Source organism: Nuphar pumila, chromosome 13 (assembly GCF_984573655.1).
Source record: "Nuphar pumila chromosome 13, dmNupPumi1.hap1.1, whole genome shotgun sequence".
Classification (NCBI taxonomy): domain Eukaryota; kingdom Viridiplantae; phylum Streptophyta; class Magnoliopsida; order Nymphaeales; family Nymphaeaceae; genus Nuphar; species Nuphar pumila.
The window spans coordinates 8,506,257-8,518,916 of NC_143261.1; the positions used below are offsets into that span (position 1 = coordinate 8,506,257).

A 12,660-nucleotide genomic window follows, 5' to 3' on the forward strand; every position below is an offset into this window, starting at 1 on the left:
TCTTCTTGAACCAAAATAGCATTGTCCTGGAGATTTAGAACTTCGCCAAAATCAAATAGATGCAGAGCATTTTTACCAATTCATTAATAAATTGAAATGTGATTTTAAATCTACCAAATACGTTCTTCTTCATCGAGGAAAAGTTTTCTTAATAGAAGACACTATAGAAGAATTAAGTATGAAAGAAAATAGGCTTAAAAAGAGAATTTTTAAGAGTGACGATGACTCGATTCTAGCCATATCTAGACCGGGAAACTATGTTCATACTTACAAACTACCACACTATGGAAGGCCAAACGATAAACATTATGGAAAGCAAGGTAATGAGTATGAGAGAATGAAAGTTATTTGCTATTATTGTCGTGAACCGGGACATGTAAAAACCTATTATCCTAAGTTGAAAAGACCTTACGAGAAGAAGGTTGCCTAGTCAAGTGATGTAAAAATCACACAAGATCCATTCGTTGGGAACATGTCCTTGACACAACTAGTGAAGGCTCTTCAACCTCTAGTCAAAGGAGCATCCTCATCAACTGGAGCCACAGTTTTTTTCTTTGGCTTCTTCGATCCCGGTAAATCTCTTTAGCTTTTTGACTCGGGTACCTTTTTTCATATGACACAAAATGATGATGTGTTATCCGAATGTCATAACTCAAGTAGATCAAATGTGTTTACTGCCGATGGGACATCTTTTGAGATAAAAGAAATAAGGAATTTAAAAAACATTTATCAATGTTCAAAAATATTTTCTATCCCAAAAATTAAATATATTCTTAAATTAAATTTAAATCTTTTGTCTGTTTCTCAATTATCTGACCATGGGTGTAACATTTACTTCTCCTCTCATGGTTGTAGGGATGACAGTGGACCAGGGGACAACGGGACTCTGCCCCGCCTCGCCCCGTTTGGACCGGGAATGAAACGGGGATGGAGGCGGGGATGGACTTACACTTTCCCTCGCCCCGCCCCATCCCCGCCCCATTAATAATATTACTAAAATACCCTAAGTTAAGTAATAAAATTACAAAACAACCATGTTTATATATACTACTAACTTACTAACCCTAACCCTAAATCTTATTAGACAAAATACTGTATCATCCTTACTCACCGTCGCCGCCCAAAGGAGAGAGAGAAGGTAAATTTTCGTTTTCTTCTTTTATACCATCTATGAGAAGCTGCAACCAGAAGCCCTTTTTGTTCTGTAGAAGTAGAAAATCTAGCCCTGAGTTCTGTACATTTGAAAGGATTACCATATCTCATTCTTTTTTTTGTTTCGCCCTTTTCTATTTCTTTGTGCGAGTTTCTTCATTTCGTACACACGATCTTTTTTCAATTTGGGGTACTGAATTGGGGAGACGTGATGATGGTTAAACCCAATCAAATTTGTAATAGAGTGATGAATCTATAACATGCACTACCATCTGATCTCTCTCTCTCTCTCTCTGCGTTAATTTGTTTTTGTTGCTTCTATGGGATTTTGAAGGGTCTATCTCGGTGCGCCCATTTTCTTTAAAATTGCATTGGATCAAGATTTCTATTTGTTGGTACGATAAATGTGTGCAACCAATTGCGACCTAAAGTTTTCTTGTCTGATTTTTTATGTTGGTGTAATCAATGATGATATCGAATTTTGTTATTGAGCGTGACAATGATTATTCATTAACCATTCACCATCTTTTGGCTGAGGTTGCACATAAAATTTCTTTTTTTTTGGATCTGATTTTTATCTGTTCTAGGTTCAGATTATGGTGGAACTACTACTGTTTTGCTTTTCCTGTTAATTGCTTCAACCAAATCAGCATAGTTTGTTAGATCATATTTTTCTTGACATAAATATATAAATTTAAGTAATGAAATTCTGGTATTTTGTGGGTTGTTTTTCACTGAAAATCTTAAAAAGCTTTCATAAAGTCATGATCACATTATTTAAAATTTGTTTTCTACTCTCAATTAGCAAATATTGTAGCGTTTGATTAAAAATAAACTCATTTTTTTTGAAAAAATTATCTGAGAAAGTTGTGCAGAGTACCGGTGGGCTACCATTAACACTTGAAGTATTAGGCTCACTGTTTTTTGATAAGAGCAATATAGAGGAATGGGAAAGCATCTTGAAGACCTTAAAGAATCAACATAAAAATATTCATCAGAGTTTAAAAATAAGTTATGATGGACTTGATCAAACAGAGAAGCAAATATTTTTGGACATTGCATATTTTTTTATTAAAAATGGCAAGGAAAATGCAATCTTCATGTGGACGGGGACGGGGACGGGGACGGGGACGGGGACGGGGACGGGGACGTGGACGTGGACGTGGACGGGGACGGGGACGGGGACGGGGACGGGGACGGGGATGGGGATGGGATGGGGATGGGGATGGGGATGGGCGTGGACAGGACAGGGCAGGGGTGGGGACGAGGATTATTATTTTGAGACGGGGCGGGGGTGGAGGTCCAAAGTCTCCCCCGCCACGGGGATGGACCAGGGCTGAAGGTTAAATTTTTGAAACGGGACGGGAGTGGAGGCCTTGTCCCCCGTCCACTGCCATCCCTACGTGGTTGATTGAGGAAGACCATAGAGAAGGAGACTTATATTATATGGATTGTTTTGGAAATATCCAATAATATATTTTGTTGTAATGTTCAGAAATTAGATTTAGATTTATGACATAAAAGGATTGACCATCCTCATGTATCCAAGATTCAGTATTTTTCAAAGATGATTTTTTTTTTGTAATTCTAAAAATTTTACTTGTGAAAATTGTATTTTTGGTAAAATAAAGAGATTATCATTTCAAGAAAGAACCTTTGTTTCTTTCTGACCACTTCAGTTGATGCATTCAGATGTTTGGGTCCCAACACCTGTTATATCTAAAGGTGGTTTTGTGTATTATATAATTTTTGTGAATGATTTTACAAGGCACATTTGAATTTATTTATTTAATCACAAATATGAAGTTTTCTTATATTTTCAGATATTCCACAATGTGGTAAAAAATAATTTCAAAACTGATATTTTCATATTTCGCACTGATTCATGGGTAGAATTTTTATCAAAAGAATTTAAAGACTACCTAAATTTAAATGGTATTACATATCACAAATCTTGTCCTTACACTCCACAACAAAATGGTTTAGCTGAAAAAAATAAGTACATTATAGAAACAACAAGAACTTTGCTTATTACAAACCAAGTACCTAAAGAATTTTGGGATGAAGCCACATTAACTGCGGATTATCTCATTAACAAAATGCCATCCTCTTTGAAAAATGTGTCACCTATTGAAAAACTTTTTCAACTACTCCCATATTACTTTAGATTTAATAAATTATAAAGAAACTTTTGCCTCAGTTGCTAGGATGACCACAATTAGGACCTTAGTAGTCCTTGCCTCCGTGAGAAGATGGTCAATATATCAGATGGATGTCAAGAATGCATTTCTTAATGGAAGTCTGACTGAAGAAATTTATATGGAAGCACTGCTTGGTATAACTTTTCCTAAAAGAAAGACTCTTCGTTTGGATAAAATCCTTTATGGTCTTAAACAAACACCAAAGTCTTGGTATGACCGGTTTAGTCAAATTATGATTGATGTTAGATTTCAATCTTGCCTGACTGACATAACTTTGTTTATTAAGAATTCTGATGCAAATATTATTATTTTTCTTCTCTATATAGACAACATAATCATCACCGAAGGGGACAAACATGGAGTTAAACACATTAAAAAACTTCTCAAAACACATTTTGAAATGATTGATTTAGATTTTTTAAAATATTTTCTTGATATTAAAGTATCTGTAACTTAGAACTTGAGATAGATGTGAAGTTCTAAGTCTTTGAAATAATTAGAGTTGGGAAAATAAATCTTGACTTTGAAAAGAAGGATTTGAAGCTGAAGTAAAAGAAATGAGATTTCAGAGTTAAAAATGGATTTTGATTTGAATTTTGGATCTGGATAGAGATGAAATTTGAAATGGAATTGAATTTCAGATTTAAAGTTTGAAATCAGGATGAAATTCGGATTTGGGAAATCCAAATGGAATCTAAAAATAGAAACGGATTTAAGAAGTCCAGATGGGATCTGAAAATGTAATTGGATTTTGGAATCTGGAAATCTGGATAGATTTGGATTTGAAATCTGGAACTGAAATTGGATTTTGAAATGAAATTTTGATCTAATATCTAAGATGAAATGGATCTGAGATCTGAGATTCGAGATAGGGTTGGATCCGGGTTCTGGAATTCTAAGTGGAACTGGATCCCAAGTTTAAGATCCAAGATAAAGTTGAATTCTGGAGTCCTAAATGGAATTGGATCAGAAGTCTAAGATCCGAGATAGAGTTGGATTCTGGATCCTAAATGGAATTGGATCTGAAGTCTGAGATCCAGGAAAAGTTGAATTCTGGATCCTAAATGGAATTGGATCTGATGTCTGAGATCCAAGATTGGCTTAGGTTCGGGATTTGGAATCCTAATTTTGATTTTGGATTTGAAGTCTGAGATCCAAGATTGGATTGGATCCAGAATCTAGAACCTAAAATGGAATTCGGATCCGAGGTTTGAGATCCAAGATTGGATTGGATCCGGGATCTGAAATCCTAATTTGAATTGGATCCTAATTTTGGAATTGGATTTTGAAGATCCAAGTGGGATTTCTGAAGATGGATCTGGGTTTTTGAAGACCTAGATAAAACTCGAGAAAAAATCGAGTTTTTGAGATTTAAAATAAATCTCAAACTTTGATTACCTCTTAGGGGCTTATTCTTCTAGAGGTTATCTATTCACTAAATCTAAATTTGCTTCAGGTTTGGAGTCTCAGATGATAAGAAGGTTGACACTCTCGAAGTTGTTAATACTAAAATGAGAATTGATGATAAAGAACCACTTGAAAATCCGACACTATACAAACAACTTATCAAGGCGATGTCTTATCTTTCGATTACAAGACCTGACATAGCGCATGCAATTCACACAACCAGCCATTTTCAGCATGCTACTACCTCTGTTCATATGAGCAGTTTTACGCATTATTAGATATACTAAGACTTCCATTTATCAGGACTTTTTCTTATCTGCTTCTTCATCTTTATATTTAATTGATTATACTGGTGCTGACCGGAGAGGTGATCCCAATAACTGACACTCAACCATGAGTTTGTGTTTTCTTAGGTGACTCGTTGATCTCGTATCATGACTACAACCATTATGGAGGTGGTCTGGTTAAGAAGATTATTGACAGATTAGGCGTTCAAATTAAAGGAGCATCATGAATGTGCTGTGACAACAAAAATTTCATCTACATCGCCAACAACCAAACCAAACATATTGAGATAGACTGTCACTATCTACGAGAGGGGTATCTACATGACCCTATTGATCTTTCCTATGTTACTTCCGAATATCAATTGACGGATTTCTTCACAAAAACTCTTGTTGCTCTTAGATTTCACTTTCTCTTAGGCACACTTTTGGTTATCCAATTGTAAGTTTGAAGGGGGGGTGTTAAAAATGTAAATATACATTATGTAAATACATATATGTATTTATATATATATATATATATATATATATATATATATATATATATATATATATATATATGTGTGTGTGTGTGTGTAACTAGGAGTAGGATTAGTTAGGTTAAATTCTAACCTATGTCACATGGGTGCGGGTGCGGCGCAATTTCAAAAATTTTAGACACGGAGACTCGACTATATATATATATATATAAATAAAAGACTCGGTCAAAGTTTTGCCCATTAGGGGACAGGTGATGAGTTGTGAAGCCTGATTCAGGGTTTTTTTCCTTACAGGAGGGGGGGGGGGGGTTCCCCCCGGCGCGGTCAGCGGGCGGGGCCACCCCTGGTGGGGGGTTATAGGGGGCAGCACCCCCCCCCCCCCCAAGATTTTTTTTTTAAATTCTGTAGCCTATTTTTTTTAAACAAAAATTCCAAAAAATGGGCCAAAATGACCCTGGGTGCGTTGACCGAGTCTGAGCCGCACCCGTGTCGGTGCGTGTCGACGCGGGTGCGTCGACCTTGGAGCTGAGTCCGTGTGACATAGATTCTAACTAAATGTCTTTGTTTGAACTAGTCAACACTTGTTGACTCTTTTGAGCTTCCCTCTCTTGTGTATATATATGGGGTTTAACCCCTCTCATATGTATGCTTCTTGCATGGATTTTGAGCTGAATAAAATAATATTTTTATTTGTAATTGTTCCTTGTGTGCCCATTGAGTGGGTTTTGTGTGTGAGCCCATATTGTGGCTCTTTGTGGTGTTTTCAGTGGATCTTATCATGCTTCTTTTGTGTATCCACTTTGGTGATTTAGAATACATTGTTGGAGGTTCTCATTTCTTTACACCTATGTCACATGGATGCGGGTATGGGTGCAGAGCAATTTCAAAAATTTTGGACACGGGGACACGGATATATATATATATATATATGATAATAATAAAATTATAATTTTTAAAACAAAAAATAAAAAAGTAATTCTATTGAAGTAACAACACAAACTTACCAAAATAAATGGACAAAAATAAACTCGGTCAAAGTTGACCGAGTCCAAAATGTGGACGGACTCGGCCCCGGTCCGTTGACCGAGTCCGACACTTAGTTGACCGTGTCCGCCCTGTGTCTGAAGCCGCACCCGTGTCCGTACTCGTGTCGGGGCGTGTCGACGTGGGTGCATCGACCTTTTAGCCGAGTCCGTGTGACTTAACTTTACACTAATATCCTCCCTCGAGGTTTGCATGACTAAATACCATAAATAGCTTTCTCTTCCATTCTCAGCGTCAGAAATAGGCAAAGATTGTGAGAATGGCCCTGTGAGAGAGAGAGAGAGAGAGAGAGCTGCGGCAGTAAATGGGGAGACTCCACTATCGAAACCGTGCCCTACTTCATGTATATAAATATACAAAGTAGTAACTGGGTTGGACCAAATGTTTAGATCCATACCCAAACATAAAGTTATATGTTACATTAAAGAACCCAACATTAACTGGAAAACCCGATCCAGTTTATAATACAATCTTAATACCCTCCCTCAAGTTGTGCATGGTCTTGTACCATGGACAACTTGCCTTTGAGATACCAAAACCGCGCACTCGTAAGTCCTTTGGTAAGTAGATCAGCAACTTGATCTTCTGTTGGTACATAGACTGGAATAACTTCTTGGTCTTCTACCTTCTGTCGGACAAAATGTTGATCTATCTCTATGTGTTTCGTTCGACCATGGTGGATAGGATTGAAAGCAATTTGAATGACACTTTGATTATCACAAAACAGATTCGCAACCTTCACTTTTTCTCCTATCTCTGTTAATAAATGTCTTAACCACGTAACTTCGGCAGTGGCAGAGGCCATGGATCGGTACTCAGCTTCTGTGCTCGAACGCGCAACAGCACGTTGCTTCCGGCTACTCCACGCTATTAAGTTGTCATCAACATACACACAATACCCAGAGACCGACTTTCTATCATCTGGATCTCCTGCCCAACCAATCTGCATCTGCATACACTTCTAGTTGTCTGTGTTCTCCTTTTGCCTTTGATTGACGATAAGCAAGCCCATCTCCAAGAGTACCCTTCAAGTACCGAAGAATTCTTAACTGCATTCATGTGTTATGTACGTGGATCATGCATGAACTGAGAGACTTGATTCACTGCATATACAATATCCGGCCTCGTAAAAGTAAGATATTGAAGCATCCCAACTAAACGACGATAATATTTCGGGTCCTCATAGATTTCCCCATCTTGAGCACTGAGTTTATGGTTTAACACGCTAGGAGTATTCAATGGCTTGCAGTTTTTCATTCCTGATTTCTCCAAAAGATCCAGAGCGTACTTGTGTTGAGTCAACAAGAGGCTAGTGTCATGTCGATCCACTTCAACCCCCAAGAAATATCGTAGGACACCCAGGTCCTTCATCTTGAACTTTTGGCTCAATAGGATCTTTGTAGCCTCTATATGCTTACAAGAACTTCCTGTAATAATAATGTCATCTACATATATGAGAAGTAAGGTGTTGACCTGATGTTCTTGAAAGATGAACAATGAATGATCGAGTTGAGAACAGACGAATCCATATCGTTGTACTTCAATGGAGAAACTGTCAAACCATGATCTAGATGCTTGTTTTAGTCCATAAATAGCTTGTCGCAACCTGCAGACATGTGTCTCAGGACTGTTTTGTGCATAACCAAGGGGTTGCTCCATGTAAACTTCCTCCTTTAGATCACCATGTAAGAATGCATTTTTAACATCAAGTTGGCTTAGAGACCATCCATGTTGAACCGCCAAGGATAACACAAGTCGAATGGTTCTCATTTTTACAACTGGACTAAAGGTCTCGTCATAGTTTTCTCCATATGCTTGTGTGAAGCCTTTAGCAACTAGTCTTGCCTTATATCTTTCAATGGATCCGTCAGGTTTGTACTTGATTTTATATACCCACTTAGACCCTACAACATTCTTATCCGGAGGTCTAGGAACTATTTCCCAGGTCCTACATTCATGTAAAGCTCCCATTTCTTCATTCATAGCATCTGCCCATTTTGATGACAAGGATGCTTGGGGAAAATCGTTGGGTTCTTCCTGTTTCTCAACCTGTGCAACAAATAATTGCATTTCTGTGGAAAAATTCTCATAGCTTACCCATCTTTCAATAGGATGTCTGATCCTTTCCGAACGTCTAACCTGCTCAGTTATGTGGGGTGTATCCCTTCTTCTGGCATATACTGCCCCTTTGAATCTTCTGTCATCTGGACGAGCAGTACCAGATGTCAAGGTTTCTTCTGCGATGGGAGGCACAGTAGATCCCTAAGTAACTGTCAACATGTTCCCACTAGATTCTGCATTGGTTCCCATGGGCTCACACTCATCTATCACTGTGTGACATGGAGCAGAGTTATCCATCTCTAGCTGATCAAACAATTCATTCGCTAGCCATGGCTGATAGCTTTCTTCCTCCTTAGTAACCCTTGCATCTTTGTTCAAGATTTGGACATTACTCTCATCAAAGACAACGTTTCGTGAGATTTTAATGCGTCGAGTGTCTGGATCATAGCATCGATATCCTTTATACTCTTCAGCATACCCAACAAACCTGCATCTACAAGCTTTATCCTGAAATTTGTTACGTTGGGAACTGTCAATGTGAACATAGCATACACATCCAAACACTCGTAGTTGACTGTATTGAGGCTGGATACCAAATAACACGAAATAAGGAGTCAAATTATTCAACATTTTCATCGGTAAACGATTTATTACATAAACCGCAAAGTGGAAAGCTTCTGTCCAAAGACTTAAAGGAATGTGAGTGTCATGCAGCATACTTAGGGCACTTTCAACAATATGACGATGTTTTCTTTCTGCAACCCCATTTTGTTGTGGTGTGTGTGGGCAAGATATTCTACGCCTTATCCCATTGTTTTGAAGAAATTCAGTAAATTCCTTTAATAGATACTCTCCCCCTCCGTCACACTGGAATTGTTGAATACTTGTCGAGAATTGATTGACAACAAGAGCATGAAATAAACGAAAGAATTTGAATACCTCAGATTTGTATTTCATAAAATAAGTCCAAGTATATCTGGAATAACTATCAATGAATGTGACATAGTAGCGACTGCCAGACAAAGTGGGTTGGGGAGCAGGTCCCCAAACATCAGAATGAATAAGTTCAAAAGGAAAAAAAGCTCTTTCATTTATTGAATTGAAGGGAAGTACATGACTCTTACACAACTGACAACTAGAACAAAGGGAACCATCAGCCTTATTATGCGAACTTAACCGTGAAATAAAGCCGCTCGACACCAGTTTCTCAAGAGAAGCATTATTATAATGACCCAAACGACAATGCCAAATATTTGGCTTATTATACGAAGATAAACTCAAACAATCCTTAGATGAATCCAATTTGAATGGTTGACCAATGGACGATTTTGATCCAGCTCTACGAACAGGTGAAGAAGTCTCTTTGAGGATATACATATTTCCCTTTCGCTTTCCCTCAACGAGCGTCTTCTTCGTGAGTGGATCCTTGACACAGACAGAAGGAGTAAATTCGACGGAAGAATGAATGTCATCAACCAATTTAGAAACGGAAATGATATTTTTGACAATATTAGGAGAATGAAAAACATTGGACAATTTTAGGGAACCATCAGAAAGAGGAATATTCACATTTCCAGTGTAAGTTATTGGATGGAGAGCTCCATCTCCAGTTTTAATACTTGCATTTCCATGATAAGGGATAGGTTTCAAAATCTTACCAATATCACCTGTCACGTGAGCTGCAGCTCCAGAATCAACATACCAAGTTCCCTGATCACCCTGTTTGAAATTCAATCCTGACAAAGCTGATATTAAAAGGCTCTTGACATTGTCTTCATCCCATTGATTTCCTCCAGCTTTTCCCTTGCTCGACGACCCTGTGACATTCATTTTCCCTTTGTTTTGCGGGTTGTGCCAACAATTTGCCTTGATATGCCCTTTTTTGTTACACAAATAGCACGTTGGAACATTTTTGAAATTGTGATTTCCCGAAAAGCTACCTGACGGCATGCTAGGCGTGGGCAGCAATCCACGCCCCCCTTGATTATTTCTTATTTGTCCATGTCCTCCTCGAAAGTGGCCCCGTCCTCTCCCTGAATTTGTCCCTGTAAACAATACTTCTTGGTTTCCTGAATTGTTGCCTACATCTTCTCCTTTAATGGAAATTTCATATTGTAGTAATTTCGCTCGAAGGTCCTCAAAGTTAGGAAGTGAAGGAAGACACAAGAGAGATGTTACCAGCATATGATAATCTGAGCCAAGTCCGTTTAGCGCTTGTTGAACTTTATCTTTATCAGAAATCACACAGCCCACCATAGCCAATTGATCTGTGATGATCTTCACCTTGTTCATATACTCTGTAACAGTCATGCTTTCTTTCTTTAGGAGTTGAAACTCTCTCTTCAAATGCATAATCCTTGCCTCTGAGATCTGAGAATAGGTCTTCGCAAGTTGTTCCCACAACTCCATTGCTGAGCACTCATCTGGAATACCTACAAGAACCTCTTGCGAAGGAGTAGAGGTAATGTAGGCTACAACTGCTTGATCTCGTTTTCTCCAAGTGGTGAATTCAAGATTTCGAACCGACCTACTAGAAGCCTCTCCCTTATCGTTCACAATTTCCTGCACAATAAATTCTGGTGGTGCGGAGATCGTTCCATCTAGGTGTCCATAGAGATCAAGACTCTTAATGAAAGGCAGTATCTGCCTCTTCCAGGTCAAATAGTTGTTGTTACTCAGTTTGTTCGAGATAAGTTGACCTAGAAAACTAGATGGCAGGGTAGGAGAATCCATGAAAACTGAACAAAAAACTGAATGTATCTGACTGCTGCCAAACACTTAAGGAATGACTTTAGACCAGATTAAATGAAGAAAAAAATAAAATAAAGAATAAAGAATTGGTATTTTAGGTTTGGAAGGAATGACCAGAAATCAGAAATCGGGAATAAAGGGATGAATTTGGATCAGAAAAAAAATGATTCGCTTCAGATCTGAAGTGAACTCAGATCAAACCGTGACAGGGGAAGAAGACGCAGCAACTAAGAAAACATATCTGATATCAGAATACACGTCTGGGCAGATTCGGACTTCAGATAGTCTTTGGGTCCGACTGTCTGATCCAAATCAGACGTGATGAACAAAAAAAAAAGAAAGGGGAATATAGGTAAAGAGGACAGCAGTCACGCAGGGTAAAGAGATCTACTATTAGATCTACGATCAGATCTGACCGATAGTTGAAGAAAACAGAAGAAATAGAAGCAGTCGATGACTAAACAGAGAGGAGGGGAGAGGATGATCGACTAAACAGAGAGGAGAGGAGAGGATGGTCGACTAAATACCAGGGCACGGTAATAGAAAAGATGGCAGATGGAAGAACCTGGAAGAATCAGCACCTGGGACGTTGATCTCGCTGGATAGTCCTGGACGAAACAGCACCTGCAGTGTCGATCTCGCTGGACATGCCCTTCGGAGTCGACTCACGGTGCAGAAGCCCGCTCTGATACCATGTGAGAATGGCCCTGAGAGAGAGAGAGAGAGAGAGAGAGAGAGAGAGAGAGAGAGAGAGCTGCGGCAGTAAATGGGGAGACTCCACTATCGAAGCCGTGCCCTACTTCATGTATATAAATATACAAAGTAGTAATTGGGTTGGACCAAATGTTTAGATCCATACCCAAACATAAAGTTATATGTTACATTAAAGAACCCAACATTAACTGGAAAACCCGATCCAGTTTATAATACAATCTTAATAAAGATTTGCTGAACAAGTCTGCCAGTTGCCTTCCAAATACAAGTCTATGATCAAGCTCTTGCTTTTTCAGTCATCTCTGAATGAGATGTTTATCCAGCTCAGTATGCTCTCTCCTGATGATGCACTAGATTGACTCAAATGACATCTGCACTTCTATTGACATATTAGATGTTTGAATTAAGAGATTTTTGCAGCTATAGTTGCTATAAATTTTTTTCTGCTGGATTAGGAGGAACTAAGCACACCAACCATATTTACTTGTTCCTTTTGACGTATCTGCTTATTGCATTAACTACTTCAAGGTGATTGTCTTTAGGAGCATTTATGAATTCTGATGCTTA

General features: G+C 38.4%; 1 protein-coding gene and 1 non-coding gene across 3 annotated transcripts in view; both read left to right on the forward strand.

Annotated features, from left to right (window-relative positions):
• Positions 1–12,660, forward strand: part of LOC149817685 (V-type proton ATPase subunit a2-like) — a 72,588-nt gene that overhangs the window by 3,393 nt on the left and 56,535 nt on the right. The window lies entirely within an intron of this gene.
• On the forward strand, positions 1,354–1,434 carry LOC149817686 (small nucleolar RNA Z195/SNORD33/SNORD32 family). The gene has a single exon (XR_016427510.1). It is a non-coding gene; the product is annotated as a small nucleolar RNA Z195/SNORD33/SNORD32 family (small nucleolar RNA).